The sequence below is a fragment of the Amphiura filiformis genome, chromosome 10 (assembly GCF_039555335.1).
Source record: "Amphiura filiformis chromosome 10, Afil_fr2py, whole genome shotgun sequence".
Taxonomy (NCBI): domain Eukaryota; kingdom Metazoa; phylum Echinodermata; class Ophiuroidea; order Amphilepidida; family Amphiuridae; genus Amphiura; species Amphiura filiformis.
In genome coordinates this window covers 43,195,584-43,212,300 of record NC_092637.1, presented here as the reverse complement: position 1 = coordinate 43,212,300, position 16,717 = coordinate 43,195,584, and the positions used below count along the sequence as shown (strand labels likewise).

Below are 16,717 nucleotides of genomic sequence, written 5' to 3'. Positions count from 1 at the left end.
CGAATGTATGTAATACTGTATGTTCATGTATTAAAGGTCCCCTGAAGATGAAACCATTCTGTATAAAACTTTTCCAAATATTAAGTTTTTTCGTGATCCACAGCCCCACTTTTCTCAAAAAAAGTTGCGATTTTTATACCACTGGAAACCTCTGGCTACATGTTTATGTACAAAATATTTCTTGCAGATTAATTCGTTTTGCAAAGATATCGTGACATTTGAATTTCATTCTGGTGCACCAGAACAAAATTACAACGCATTGTCTATGGAGCAGTGTTTATGTACAAAATATTTCTTGCAGATTAATTCGTTTTGCAAAGATATCGTGAAATTTTAATTTCGTTCTGGTGCACCAGAACAAAATTACAACGCATTGTCTATGGAGCAGTGTAATGCACATAATCATGCATGCATAACTCGCAAACGCAAAATCGGAATCAACTGAAATTTTGGGCATAGGCTTTTTTTGTGGATATGTACTGAAAAATGTCATAAAAAGAGGATGCTAGGATCACGAAATCCTCCTTTAATATCTTAAAAACAGTTTTGATGGAGTTGGGCCCTTCTTCCACTCAGGTATTCAATTATACCCCGTGGGTAAAATTTCCAAACGGCTCGCTAAAAATTGCCCCACTCACCAACCCACCAAAAATTGCTGCCCCCGCCCCCTCGGTCTGCCAGCTTCACGTCATTAGTCCAAGATGTTGGTGGACGTCCTCTTCCTCGTTTGCCTTCCATAGCCCCTTGCAAAATCTGTTTTTCTACACCTCCATGTTTCCTGACAATATGGCCAAAGTACTTCAGCTTTCTCTCCATTATGCCGCTTCTGATGGTTAGACTTGTACCAATCTTGTCGAGGATCCAGGAATTTGTTCTCCTGTCTTTCCATGTCACTCGTAGAAGCCTCCTGTAACACCACATCTCAAAAGCATCTCCTCTTTTCCTATCATTCTTGGTCATAGCCCAAGACTCGCATCCATAAGTGGCAATGGAAAACACAGTTGCACGAAGTAGGCGTACCTTGAGGTCAATGGATAGGCCTCTGCTTAAGGTTTTTAGAAACCTTAAGGGATCTAAAATGAGCGTTTATTGCGTTTCGATAGTATTTTTTGTGGGACATGAGAGCATCTCAGATCTATCGAATTGCATTCTGAATACGAAGCATGTCTTTCTGATATCAAATAATTTTCATTTTTGAAAATCACAATATAATACAAATTTTATGACAAATTATAAAAATTTGATATTTTTCAAATTTTGATATATAACAGTCCTCGAAGTAAATTATATAAATCTAATGATATATTCTTAAAGTGTATGTAGCAGGAGGAAAAGCCGACGGTCAATTGAAAATTTTGACCTTTCATATTGAAGATATGGATTTTTTTTTCCCAAAAGACCTTTTTTTGTTGGTGTTTTGGGGAAAAAAATCCACATCTTCAATACGAAAGGTCAAAATTGTCAATTGATCGTCGGCTTTTCATCCCACCTACATACACTTTAAGTATAAATCATCAGATTTATAAAGTTTACTTCAAGTACTGTTAAATATCAAAAATATCAAATTTTAATCATTTGCCATAAAATGTGTATTAAATTTAAAATTTCAAAAAAGCAAAATTATTTGATATCAGAATGACATTCTTCATATTCAGAATGCAATTCGATATGTCTGATGTGCTCTAATGTCCCAAAATAAATACTGTCCAAACGTTCATACCCCACCCCTTAAATGGTCTAGATACATGTTGCGAGTGCAATGAGCAGGACAATTTGCATATTTAAGTGTTTCAGTACCGTACTGTTTTCATAAGCCTTTCTAGAGCATTTAGTTTAAAAGGTGCCCATGAGTGTGTGTCAAAAATTGCTTCCCTTCCATCTCGGCTTTCCAGAAATTGGTTGCCCACCCCCTTTCGTCTCAGCAAAAATTTCTTGACCCCCCCAAAAAAAATAGCATCCCACCAGGGCTCATAGTTATTGCACAGCCCCTGATGAGTTGATATAAAGTCAAAGATAACAAAAAAATGAGATTTTATACAAATCTTGTTCGTAAAATAATATTACCGGTACTATCAACTCGCCATCACCACGAACTCCCACGAAGTTTACTCCGTGTAAACGTAGGTGCTCCTACCCAAAAGGAGGAATACCCACAGTAAGAGAAGGATGGCGATTTACAGGGAGATTTCCGACCGACGTAGAATCTATGTTGTTCATGTTGTTGGGAAGTCAGGAAAAGCATAGATTTTTATCTTCTTCACCGAAGGTAATTCGTATTTAAAAGTTATTGTTTTTTACTTAATCTTATTTGGGCAATCCTCGGGTTTCGTGATATAAATTCTTCTTAGTCTTTATATAGATGAGGTGACCTATGATGTCACATGTTTACATTCAGACCTCCCTCTGTTGTTTCAAAGCAGGCAAAATAACACAGAAGTGTCTATGACAGACTACATAAGGTCGCATGTCATGAATTGGTCATCTTTTGTGTAACATAATGATTTATGATAAAAATATCACCAATTTTGATTCACTTCAACACAACTTTTAAGGCTAATGGAATTCGATTATAAATTAGTTTCCGATTGGATGTTTGAAAAAATGGACGAGGTCGCTATTTCATTATTCATTATTCGGTCTCTTTTCATTATCCATTATGTCAACAAAATCAATGATTTTATGAACAGCTTTCTCCAAATTTAGGTTCCCCACCAGTACCAAAGTATATTGTTGATGAAAGACCATCTCAAAACCGGTATTAATGCTTAGATCATCTTTACAGACATTTTGCAACAGATTGAGAAAAGATTTGAATTGTTGTCATTAAAATGAAAAGAAATTTGCAATTTTTGTAGTCACTAGAAATATGATGAGGTAATCCTTAAATTTCCATTATTTACTACATCCTCTACCCCTACAACTAAGAAAAACTGCTGATTATGATCAGCAGGGGATGTCAGACATTTTGAGAGTTTCAATTTTGATTATTTCCATTTCAATTTTCAGATAATTCACTTTTTATGAAAATAATGAAAGTTTTGGTCAAATCGAAAAAGTGATGCGGGCGGTCAATAGGAAACTAACAATCGAGTTCCATTAGCCTAATGAATACATATTAGACCGTTAAAAGTATACATTTCTGGAGAGCTTATATTACAAGGATGCCAAATCAACAAATTATAATATCATAATACAGGGTGGGTAAGAAATATACAGGGTGGAACATCAACAAAATTTAAAAAATTTGTGTCATGGTAAACCCCATATTTTCTTTTTCTGAAAGCTATGTAGCTCAAAATAAATATGGATTCAGAAAGACATTGCATGGGCCCTTCCAACAAATTAGGAAGAAAGAGTTTGGTATCCCTTGCGTTAAACATTCAGGGTGGTCAAAAATTGTAAAATAATTTTACAATTTGTATGATATTATCAATCAAAACTTTTTTCCTCCATGTCTGGCACTAAAACTAATAGCATAATTGAATTCCTCATCAAATTTCCTTAAAAATATGTGTACTTTTGAATAAACAGGGTGACTCAGGCCATTTAGAAATGTTGGAGCATTACGTGCACACTTTGTACAGTAACATATAGGGAAAACTGTCTTAATTAGCATTTAATTAGGCAATTAATTAGCTACATCTTTTGTTACAGTTGATCTACTATGAGGTAGATTAACAATCTAGGATGATATATGTGCAATTTGGTGTTCATGCTAGTTGTACTTTTTAAGATACAAAGTTTGCCATATTTTCACAATTTTGTGTACAACCCTATGGGGCTCACCCGCCCCAGCTCCTCCATTGACACATCTTACATATTGAAGTATAAATCTCAAAGTAGTTGTCCAATTGACTAGGGTTTTTTTGTATTTGACAAAGAACATAATTATCTACAAAATGACACCAAACTTTCTAAAATAGGTATCATACTTTTAGAATAAACTAAACTTGAAGTGGGAAGAAAGCATTTTCATGTTACGGCTCCTCCATTTTTGGGTGACCTATTTGTGACATGCGACCATAAATCTCTTTAAAACTCAACTTTTAAAAACCTTTGAAGTTTTGTGTATATATAGCTTGATGCATTTATAAACAAGATTGATACCATTTTTTGTATTATTTGCTTTGAAACCAAAGTTAATGAATAAAAATCAACTTCTTCCATGTAAACTATAGTGTTTTTTTTTTTTTTTTTTGATCACAGACCAACAGAGGGCGTATCAAATGTAAACACATGTCACCTCATCTATATCGAGCCAGAATTTGATTTCCATTTTTTATCTGGATGATTGTTGTTATTGTATGATTACTTCAGAAGTTCAGGGCGTAGACCACCAAATAACTTCTCCATTGAAAAGCACGTAAAAATCAACCTTTCCGGCATTTGCTACCCAGCGTGACAATATTTTTCACTATTTTACGTCATGTATTAAGCTTAATTTTGGTGAACTTCAATCCAGACTTTATACATTCGTGATTCATGGATTCCAAAAAAAATGTTGAAAAGCGATGTCACTATTTCAACACGAAAACTAGGCTATTACTAGCATTAAAACTGGTTTCGTTAGCAGTATTTCGGATAGAGCCTACTTTTCTTGTGAAATCGATTTTATAAGGCCAAGTAAAATAAAAAACATGTTTCACGTCCGGAATTTTTTTAAAAAGGAGGAGGAGGGAGCTTTTTATTTTTTTTTATCTTAAAATCGGTGTAAATACACATAATTTGAGCTGTTATAGCATACACAATATTGCCTGGAAAAAGGAGGAGGCCTCTTTTTATTTGTTGTTCTGAGAGGTAGGCCCCTCTAATTATACCAAAACCTTCAAAAAGTGTTTCTTGTATATTAGCAAAGCTATAGAAAGCATCTCTACTTCCTAGACATATTTTAAAGAAAAGTTATAACCGAATTTCAAAAAATAAAAAATAATTGAAGAAACCTCCAAAAAGGAAGTGGGAGGGGATGTGAAACATGTTTATTTTTTTATTTGGCCTAATATCTAGTTTAATATTCATTATAGTAGGCATATTAATAGGGCAAAATTTCAAGTTCCGTAGAATGGGGTGAAAGGGACGCAGGGGTGAATAGGGACAAAAATGAGACAAGTTTTTGAAATCTCATTTTTTCACATTTGGTCACAGCAGATGTGAAAGAATAAATTTATAAATAAATGGTGTTCAAAATAAAATTATCTAAAAAAAAGTTCTAAAAAAGGGTAGTCAAAACTTTCCTGCTCCCACGGCCACTATTTTAGAAAATGAGCTGGAAATTCACCAGGCAGGACCTAGCATGTTAGGTCCTACAACTTTCTGTAAAAGATTATTTAGTAATTAAATGTCACCTAATACGGGGTGAATAGGGACACCCTTGCCACAACTACAAATTACACCACCACACGTACCTATCCTACCACCCTACCCTGCTCCACCCTTACCCCACTACCCTCATGAACCTACCCCACCACCTTGAAACCCTACCACCACCACCTAATCACTATACCACACCCCTGACCCGGCCCCACTAGCCTCACTAAATCTACCATACCCACTACCCCTACCCCACTACCACACCACCCTACCCAGGCTACCAACCTCATCCACCCCTAATACTATCATGCCACTGCCAGAACTCACTACCCCACACCCTACCCCAGCACTCCACCATCCTACCCTACCACCCTATCCCCTACCCCACCACCCTATCCACTGCTCCACTACCATCACCCTATCCACTCCCTCTACCACCATAATACCTTTTCTCATACTCCACCACCCTGATCCCACTACCCCAACACCCTTGCCCTACCCACCTGGTCACATGTCAAAAGTTGGTACCCCAAAAAAGGTGGAGGTGTTACAATTTTTCGAATGTAGGCAAATGAAAAATGTCATTTTGAACCAACCCTTGTCCTATTGAGCTACTTTGGGTCTCATTTTAAAGCTAAAGAACAGGGCTAAAACTGTAAACTAGTACTGAAAAGTGAGTCAAACTAAATAAATGGCATCAGCTGGAATTGAAAATTGATGGGGTGGAGGAGCAGGTGGGTGAGGAGCAGGTGGGTGTCTGGGTGAGGAGTAATGTATTAGCGTAGGAAAATGTAAGATTTTCATAGTGTTGGTTTGAATAAATTATTGTATCTTCATAACTCCTTTTCATATTGAGCTTTTCAATGTCTCATTTTAGAGCCAATTACTCAAAGAAACAAGATTGACTTCAAAATTGATCAATTTCATATTCCATATTAGTTTCTCATTACATTTTGTACCACAGGTTGCCTCTAAATGCACAGAAGTCAATGCAATCACGTGCAAAAACTGCAAAGGTCCATATCTCCTTTAATATTCACTGTATCATGATAAATGTGTATTTTCTGAAAGGAAATTGCACAAGGAAACTAATTTTTGCATTATGAAAATGGTAGGAAGTAGTGTTGGGAAAATATGAATGATTAATTAAATTTTAATTCAAAAACTTTTTTTGACGCACTCTGTATATCTTGAACGCGATTACATAAAAAAATTTTGAAGGTGAGACTGATGCATCACTATGTTGTGAACATATCCTGGAACATTGGACAAAATCCAACTTCAGACATTTGTTGTGGGGTATTTTATGTAAATAAGGTCCAATTTGAGAAAAACGCATTTGAAAATTTTGATTACATTGCGGCTATGGGCTAATTAGTTATGTATTAGGCAATTACGCCAAAACGATAAACATTTTTGAGGTAAAAATGGTATGAGATGTTGCAGTTTTACAATATAACATTAAAAAATAATTTTTTGGACCATTTTGACCATGTAACACAAAATGGACCACCTCATGACATGCGACCACCTACTAAGTCCCGTGTGGACACACACTCACTTGTAGCGTAATTAAATCGCTGGCTTGCATGTAAGTTACATTTGAAAGTAGGCTAGTACTGTCTATAACACGCCCAGGGCCGTTCCGACCATTAGGCCAGATAAAGGCGGTCACCTAGAGGCGATAAACGTGAGAGGCATAAAAAGGCAAAAAGAAAAAAAAAAAAAACGGAATAGAGAAAGAAAAGGGAAGAAAAAATTACAGCGCCTCCCTTAAGGGGCGCCGAATTGACCAATTCAGGATCAATTGATCATTTTGTGCCCCACCAAGTGATGAAAGCCAAAATCATTGCAATATCAATTTAAGACTGATATTCAATATTATTTTAACCAAAATTAATTAGTGGTAAGCCCTATTTGTGTTAATATTTGCTCGCAAGAATTGGGGGTGGGGTATCATTATGTAGGCCTATCCTTAGCCCTGGGCGCCACAAACCCTAGCTCCGCCACTGGAAAAACCTGATGTGTTTTCAAGGGGGGACCCCCTTAACACTTTTTTTTTGGGTATGCTCTGGTGGGGCGGCAGGGAGAGGCTTTGCCTAGGGCGGCAAAATCCTAGGAACGACCCTGAACACGCCTTTTGTTTTTTTAAATTGTTTGCTTTTATTAGTTTTGATACATGAACATATGTGCATGTGCCTTTTCATAATTCCATGTCAAATCAACCAATTTTCTGAAAAGTTCCCATGTGACCCTCTAAGATTTTGATGAAAGTCCATCAGAATAATTTTTTGTGGCCAAAGTGAACACACACACAAATTTGGTCTCAGATATGTACCCATAGATAATGCATCTGTGACATTTAAGTCATATGATCACATATTTTTGGCACCAGGAGACCCCCAAAATGACAAAATCACACTTGCGGTTGAATAAATTACCAACTTTGAGTGGTCATACTTAAAAAGGAATTTAGAGCCAGATTCTGAATATATGACATACGGTAGCTAGAATGCAAATTTGCAGCTCCATATCTGTTCAGAACAGGAAGTTATGAGCTGCCAAAGTTGGTAAAAATCACCAATGATATCCGGGCCAAACTTCAAAGGGCCATATCTCAAAAACGACATGCCCTATGAGGCCAAATTTTTGTATGGGTTCATTGTGGCCACAAAAGATTATTCTGATAGAATTTCATCAAAAGCTGAGAGGGTCACCTGGGGACCCCTGGTTGATTTGACATGGACTGACCCTACTACACTTTCTAATCAATCAAACTTTCTGTTTGAAGTTAAGTTCATTATGATTTGTAAAATCCAATCTATATTACATTTACTTAACTGTTTTTTTACATTATTTCAGATATTTTGATCAATGATACAATTTCTCTATATTTGATCTACATGGTTCCACCTGGGCTAATACTACATTGAAGATTATAGTCTCTTGTCTTGCATCCTGCGCCACCTGGCTACTCCACTGCTAGCTTGTTACTGACATCAAAAGAGGTGTGAACAGGTATGTGAAATTGTTAATGTTGTTGGATTCTAATGTTCACTAAACTTGTTAAAATCAAACGGAAACTATTCATTTTGATAAGATTGTTGGTTCAAACTGACTATACCTAGTCAAAATGAACATTATATCTCGTCAAAATCAAAATGAATAGTTATGGGAAAAATAAACGAGGGATTCTATTTTTTTTTTTAATGAATAAAAGTACGAAATAAGAGTGCAGTCAGGAAAAATTAGGGGGCTATCAATTACGCTGAGCGAAGCGAATCGCCAAAAGTTTTTGAACAGTCGGGGGGAATGGAGACCCGTGTCCCCAGGGCTGCCTTTTGGAGGAGAGCGAGATCAATAACTCTGATCTCCATAAAATCTGATATCCATGGCAGAGTGAATTGAAAGTTCTGCTCTAAACAGCTCTCCTTGAAAGCTCTTTTTAATGCTCCCCTGCAATTTCCAAAAGACAGTCTCTGTGGCCTGGCCACTGCCCCCCCCCCCCCCACACAAATACAAACACTTTTTAAAACCTTCAAACATCACTAGAAGGGGTGTTGGTTTTGGCTGTATGCAATATTATAAATTCATGTACATCCAAACTTGTGTCCAGTGGCAGATGAAGCATAAAAGTTAGGAAGGTTGAGGACAAGCATATTATTTTGGTCCTGTTTTACTTGGACCTTCCACAAACTGAATTATGCAAAATTACTTTTCAGTTGAATTAACCATGTGATGTGATCATTTGATCAAGCTGAAGAAGTAGTTTATTGCTATTGCTAATAAATGATTTCAGATAAAAGCCAGGATATATAGTAGGCCTATTTCACTGTTCTAAGATGATTAAAATGAACGAAGATTAAAGACCTTAGAAAAGGACCCAATTTTGAGGACTCGCAGTTAAATTATAAGATCACCTCAAAAGCATTCACCGAGGAGTATAAACCTGGACATGACAATACACATGTAGCTCATCAAGTTAGCATGTCCAAAATAGTTATCAAAATAGTGTAATTGTTGTTAAAATGTGCACTTTGACCTTGTGCTAGTCTGCAGGCAGAGGTTGACTTGATACATTGTACTTTGAAATAATTTATCAATAGGTTGCCTTATAAGGGTTTATCTTCTCAATATAACCCACAGAAGAATTCACACCAAAAAGAAACCCTATCAGTGTGAGTACTGTCGGAAATGTTACATGTTGTATGCTGATAAAAGCAGCCTCACCTATCACGTCAGTGCCCACACTAAAGTGACATGCTTTCAGTGTGAATTCTGCCAAAAGAGTTTTTCTCACTGCAAACTGAAAATCCACAAAAAACGTGTGTAAAAAGCGTGTATTTTCAGAAGTGCTTTACATTGTGTGGTACACTTAAAAGACACATCAAAATCCACACCAAAGAGAAACCGATCAGTGTGAGTATTGTCAGAAATGCTATATTTATGTATTACAATGTACTTGGAAAGACATGTAAGAACACACAAAAGAGAAACGCTTTCAGTGCGAGTACTGCCAGAAGCGTTTTGCTCATAATGAAAATCTTATACCAACATACAAAATGTTCAACCCCCCCAAAAAAGAATTGAATGTAGTGTCACCTCCTGAATTACATTAAATGTAGCTATGCGAATCAAAAATCACAAAATATCTTACTTGTTAAAGCCATAATGTACAATCTTTTTAAAGGAACTTGGTCAATTTTTTCAAACCTTGTTTTGGCATATTTGTAATGTTTGCATCTCCCAAATTTCACCTGATACATGTAGGAATATGTCAAATTTGTTATGTCTGTAAGATAAAGCAATTTTGTATTAATGTCCCAAGACATTACAAGCTCCACAAAAATTATGGCCACGATAGCTACAGGGTGTCCCCCCAAAAAAAAAAAAACCAACACGTCATAACCTCATCACACCCTCTTTTCTCATATTTCAGAAAAAATATCAAATATATTTTGGTATGTAATAGAAACCTTAACTGTTAGTTTTTAATCCAAAGAAAAATATTTAAGTTTTGAAGATATGGCCACACGTTTTGAACTCGCCACCCAAAAAGGGTGGTGGTGTTACGTATTTTCAAATTGTGATCTGTTCAATTCATCATACCTCGGCTAAACAAAAAGATTATGACATGGTTTTGGTCTCATTTAAAACCTAAATAATACCACTAAATAACCTGTAAATATGAACAATATAGCTTCTCTACTAACGAAGCTGTGGTCGATTGAATTGCGAGTAGTCAGGGTGGTGGAGGGGGGGAAGCGGAGGGGGGGAAGCGGTACACACAAACTTAAAATCTAAAAGTGGCTGTAAATTTTTTATTACTTATCCTATCATAGTCAAAGTATACATTTTCTGATAGGAAATTTGATGAGGAATCTAAATATGGACTTACTTTTCCTGTATGGGTTAGGGGTAAAATGATTCAGTTCAAAATATGATGAATTGTAAAAATTCTAACATACTTTGGGACACCCTGTATTCGAGATTACCAAACAGCTGTGATTTTTTTTTTTTTCCAAAGTCTGTAGGCTCCCCTATCCTCTAACTAAATAGATGTTATTTACTTTCAGTTTATTACTGCAAGTTAGTAATAAGCAATGCATTAAGTAACCCTTTTTGTATCCGCAATTTTTTTATTCCACCCTGTATAACTTCAAGGTCACCCTGTATAATGAGTCGAAATATGCATTGTTACATTCCTTATGCCTTCAGCTTTCCAAAAATGTATACTTTTGCTAGTTTAGGGTTGATAATTGTGGAGATATTCTAATTTGAAACTCAATTGGTGTAAAAATTCATATATATTTGTGATGTAACGCTACGGGTGGTGAGTTCAAAACACATGGCCATATGCTATTTTTTAAGAAATGTACCCGTTTTCACTCTGTACACGGAGGGGGTTTGGCTACTTTATTTTGGGAATGGGCTTTACCGGTGGGCTTATGGATTTAGTTATTATTTAAAAGCGATTAAGTTACCAAAATATATTTGATCAACCTTTCTGAAATAGAGAAAAAGAGGGTGCAATGAGGGCTGTTTGTTTTGTTTTGTTTGTTGTTGGTTTGGTTTTTTTGGGGGGGGGGGCACCCTGAATGTTTTCTTTCATTTTATCCCATTTATTTGCTTCAAATAGCCCATCATCTTTTCTTTCATAACTTGTGGCAAAGATTTAAATAAATTTGACCGAAAATATATATTATGGCTTTTAACATTTCAGATATTTTTGATCGAGTGATAGGATTCTGCATTCACGAGGGCTGACACAGACGGCATTGGGCTATTGTAGGCTTGTGCTGCTACTCCACTGTTTGCTAGTATTACCTTCCATGGTTGGCTTATCAAGGTGCGCACAGATATTTGAACTACATACTTGAACATTGTTGGATTCAGTTAGAGTTCACATAGTAATCAAATTGCAATCATAAACAGGTGACAATGAAGCTTTTGAAAGCATTTTGTTGCAAATTTTGTGGATTGAACTATTATTCTTTGGATAAATTTAAAATCCATGGTAGTAGACATCTAATTAAATACGTACGGGAGCATAGACAATTAAGACAAAGACCTTTATGTATTTCCAGTGGACTCAAAATTGACATCAAAAGTTGCACCACTCTTAAAAGTATTAGTGGAATCCACGACAGGGCTCCCACCAAGGTGAAACCCTTTCAGTGCGATTACTGCAAGAAAGGCTTTTCTCAGAAAGATTATCTTAAAACCACATCAGAATTCACACAAAAGAGGAACCCTATCGGTGTGAGTACTGTCAGAGGTGTTTTGCACATAAGAACAGCCTCACAGCCCACATCCTCACACACACCAAAGAGAAACAGTTTCAGTGTGAATACTGCAAGAAAAGGTTTTCTCTCAAAAGTAATCTTAAAACTCACAGTAGAATCCACACCAAAGAGAAACCCTTTAAGTGTGAGTGCTGTCAGAAATGTTTTGCATATAAAAGCAGCCTCTCGGCCCACGTCATTACACACGTCAAAGAGAAACCATATCAGTGTGAATACTGCAAGAAATGCTTTTCTCATCAAAATAATCTTAAAACCCACATCACAATTCACACGAAAGGGAAACCGTATCAGTGTGAGTACTGTCAGAAGTGTTTTTCTCGTAAACGCAGCCTCACCTACCACATGGTCAGAATTCATTTGTGCACTTCCAGTGGTCTCAAAACTGACAACAAAAATTCTCAGCAAAATAATATCAAAAGAAACATCAAAAGTAATTGCACCAAAAAGAATCGTTTTCAGTGCCAATACTGCCAGAGGTGTTTTTCTCAGAAATGTAATCTTAATAAACACATAAGAAATATTCACACCAAAGAGGAACGCTTCCATTGTGAGAATTGTCATAAGTGTTTTTCTGAAAAAAGTGATCTTGAAGCCCATATCAGAACTTCTCATACCAAAGAAAAACCTTATCAGTGTGAGTACTGCCAGAAATCTTTTTCTCTGAAATGTAAACTTGAAACCCACAGAAGGGTTCACACCAAAGAGAAACCCTTCCCGTGTGAATACTGCGAAAAGCGTTTTTCTCAGAAAAATAATCTTAAAGCCCACATTAGAATACATACCAAAGAGAAACCCTATCAGTGCAAGTACTGTCAAAAGTGTTTTGGTCAGAGTGGCAGTCTTACTACCCACATAATCAGTATACACCCCAAAGAGAAACCCTATTAGTGAATCGTAACATAGATGTTTATAGTTGTGAGAATTGCGAGTTTTATTTGTGAGAAATGTTCTGTAATTGGCAAAATCGCAGTAATACCAAAGGCCTTTTGTTAGAATTGTGGGAAATGTTTTGCTTGAAGCTTTACTTTGAAAACTCATTTATCATTCACTCCAAAGAGCCCGAAGTGAAGCCTTTGGCAACTGGAAGGGAAGAAGGAAGAAAGAAAACAAAAACATAATGTTATTTTGGTCGGGATTCAAACACGAGACCCCTTGTGTGCCAAGCTTTAGTACATATTTGTGGAATATAGGACTTTTGTGGTCATACACTTTTATAAATCATTTAATTTGCTATAAAAAATCTTTAACTAAACCACTGTAATGCCATTGCTCAATCACCCTAAGTCATATACGCACCGAAACACTTGCCGGGCCAGCAAAACACACATGTGGCATGAGGGCAGTGATCGTGTGCGCGGCACCCGAGGGGTCCCAGGGTCAATTCCCTTGGGTACCAAGTGAAATCTTTATTCATTTTCCCTCCTTTTTCGTTCCTTCTGTGACTTCCGATAGCAAAACACCATGGTTAGGGTTAAAGAGCTAATGTATGACTATGAAAATGTATTTTGTGTGATAATAGGTCTTATATAATAAACCATTATAACTTGAGTCCAAATGTCTAACCTGAAAATGAAGTGTCAGTCTTTAATTGAACACGTTAAGTCACTTGAGGTGGCCTTATATGATATATTCCCATCCATTGTCATTATGTACATGTATATTATTTAAAGTGGACATTTGCATACGTATGTAAATAATATAATTGTGGTTTAATATACTTGTAGTTGAACTAGATCCCAATGATCAGAAAGAAAAGACTATAATATTAAAATATTAATGTGTAAAATCACTAATTTTCAAATATTTTTTCCCAAAATGGTCTTTCCCTGCAAACTACATATTAAAACCCACCCCAATATCATTATTTGAAGAGCGTAGTTTCAAAACCCCTTACATCCACTTCAGACATTTTGAGAAAAGGGGGTCTGCAACAAAAGCGGGATGGGTAGGATGAGCATCCCGCCAAAAACTTTGTTAGATGATTTTTTGATGTTTTCTCAAAATTGCTCAAGTGGATGTAAGGGGTTTTGAAACTAAGGTCTTCATTTCAAACGACACATTTGTAACAACATACAAAGTGACATAGCCCACAGGGTAAGGCTACCCCCTCCCCCCTCTCCCCCGTTGGGATGCTAGTCGCCAAATATTAAACATTTTCTATCAATATTTTCAAATATTTACCCGTGGATGTTACCTTGGCCCCATACCTGAAAAAAATTCTGGTTATGCCACTGATTATGATTTAATAGTATGTGTATCAATATTTTTGGTTATCTGCCAAACACTATGGACCACAATGGCCTCATTGCAATGGCATAGTTCAATAACCTCAATTAAACAATCAAGAGTTCTAAATATGACCTCAAGTTGCAGATTATGAGTTTTTGTACTCAAATTTTTAATGATCATTCAATGAATGTACAAATATATTGGGGTTAAAGAACGGTGCCCTGATAGATGAGGCCATTTGTGGTCCATAGTGAAAAGAATAATCTAGCTACCCTTGACATGATACGCACAAAAATGTACAAGAAAATGGTTTCAAAACTTCTGGCAAAACTAGTTTTATAAGACGTCATCAGTTGTGCTACTAGTATATTCATCTTAATTTCTTTCATTTTTCACTTACCGATGCAGTGAGGCAGTTGTGTGGTGTCTTTCCGGGTGTGGGGGGGCACTCAACCAGCTTTGCGGGGATTGTGGTGGACACCAGTTTTAGCACGTCAGAGGTGTTTTGGTACATCGAAAGGGTAGGGGGGCGCAAAGACCATTTTGAGATTCACCACCTCAGGAAATGCATAAATTGCCACCTTTATGATCTGTGAAAATCAAGTCAAAAATGACAATTATTTCAAATTGCTTTAACTTTTCAGAAAGTTTGATACTGTGCTTTTGAAACTACAACTTCCCATATGTTCCACCAGGACGTATACGCAACTCAGTAAGGATTGTGGTCTTGCTTGCTCCATTGTTTGACGTCCATGATTTGTTTGGAGGTGCGCAAAGATATTTGAACTACATTTACATACATATCGAAATGTCGTTGGATTATTTTGGATATTGCAAACATCTGCATGTACAGTGAGTGACAATGATACTTTTGAAACCATTTTGTTGTATATTTTGTGGAATGAACCATTATTGTTTAGATAAATTAAAAACACATGTAAGTAGACATCTAATTAAATATGTGCGGGCTCATAGACGGAAAAGGTGTGTGTTTTGTCAAACATGCTTATCAAAAAATGGTATGCTGCATAGATACTTCGATAACCACAGAAAACTATCGGACAAATGTAAGAATTGTTTGGTAAGTTTTTCAAATGAAGGTGACTTAGACACCAACAAATGTTTGAGCACTTCTATCTAGTGGTGTTATAGCGGGCAGCAGAAGTGACACCAAAGAGAACCCCTATCAGTGTGAGTACTGTCAGAAATGTTTTGCTTAATTTTTTCTTCAGCCTAATCTACCACGTCCGTACACACACCAAAGAGACAGGCTTTATGTGTGAATACTGCCAGAAGAGTTTTGTCCAAAAAGGTGCCCTTAAAATTCATATTAGAACACACACTAAAGAGAAACCCTATCAGTGTGAGTACTGTCAGAAATGTTTTGCTGAAAAAGGCAACCTCACCTCTCACGTCATGACACACACACCAAAGAGAAGCCATATAAGTGTGAGTACTGTCAGAAATGTTTTGCGCAAAAAAGCAACCTCTCCTCTCACGTCTTTACACACACCAAAGAGAAGCCATATAAGTGTGAGTACTGTCAGAAATGTTTTGCGCAAAAAAGCAACCTCGCCACCCACGTCATTACCCACACCAAAGAGAAGCCATATAAGTGTGAGTACTGTCAAAAATGTTTTGCTCTAAAACATCACCTTGACGGACACCTCCGAACGCACATCAAAGAAAATCATATCAGAAAACACACTGAAGAGAAACCTTATCAGTGTGAGTACTGTCAGAAATGTTTTGTATGTAACAGCCGCCTCGTATCCCACATCCGAACACATACTAAAGAGAAACCCTATCAGTGTCAGTACTGTCAGAAATGTTTTGCTGAAAAAGGCAACCTCACCTCCCACGTCATTACACACACCAAAGAGAGCCGCTATCAGTGTGAGTACTGCCAGAAGGCATTTTCTCGGGTACAAAGGCTGAATAACCACAGAAAACTTCATCAGAACATGCATTAAAGAGAAACCATATAGTACGAGTACTATCAGACAAGTCCAAACTCGCACCGAAGAAAAACCACGCCAGTATACTTACTGTCAGAAAGCACCATCACCTGCCACTAACAATGTTTATTCTCAAACTAAGACTTCAATAGTCATTAATTATAACTCATTCAGAGAAATTCAGAGTTAATTCAGATTATTAACTCATCAGAGAAACAAAATGTTACCAACAAAACATTGCTTTATTGCTGCGTGCACAGTTTGCAACATCAACTGCTAGATTATGCTCAAATGGAAAAAAAGACTCACAATGTCTATTTTGAAATAAATACCTTTTTCTCGTAATTGTATATATGGTATACATGCATCATTCCGAAAACATATCAGTTTGTGTACCGTAAAAAAAGGTTTCCCATG

The 16,717-nt window shown here is 36.6% G+C and overlaps 1 protein-coding gene across 6 annotated transcripts in view; it reads left to right on the top strand.

Moving 5' to 3' along the window:
- The first annotated feature begins 2,156 nt into the window (after window positions 1–2,156).
- LOC140162897 (uncharacterized) overlaps window positions 2,157–16,717 on the top strand; it is a 50,485-nt gene continuing 35,924 nt past the window's right edge. For 2 of the 6 annotated variants that reach the window (XM_072186203.1, XM_072186206.1), the window contains exons 1-4: window positions 2,157–2,266; window positions 8,170–8,325; window positions 11,531–11,656; window positions 14,987–15,109. The gene's annotated coding sequence lies outside the window, so the exon portion shown is untranslated. Of the gene's footprint in view, window positions 2,267–8,169; window positions 8,326–11,530; window positions 11,657–14,895; window positions 15,195–16,717 lie in introns of those variants that run through there. The other 4 variants (XM_072186204.1, XM_072186207.1, XR_011860369.1 and 1 more) reach the window with 3 other exon arrangements.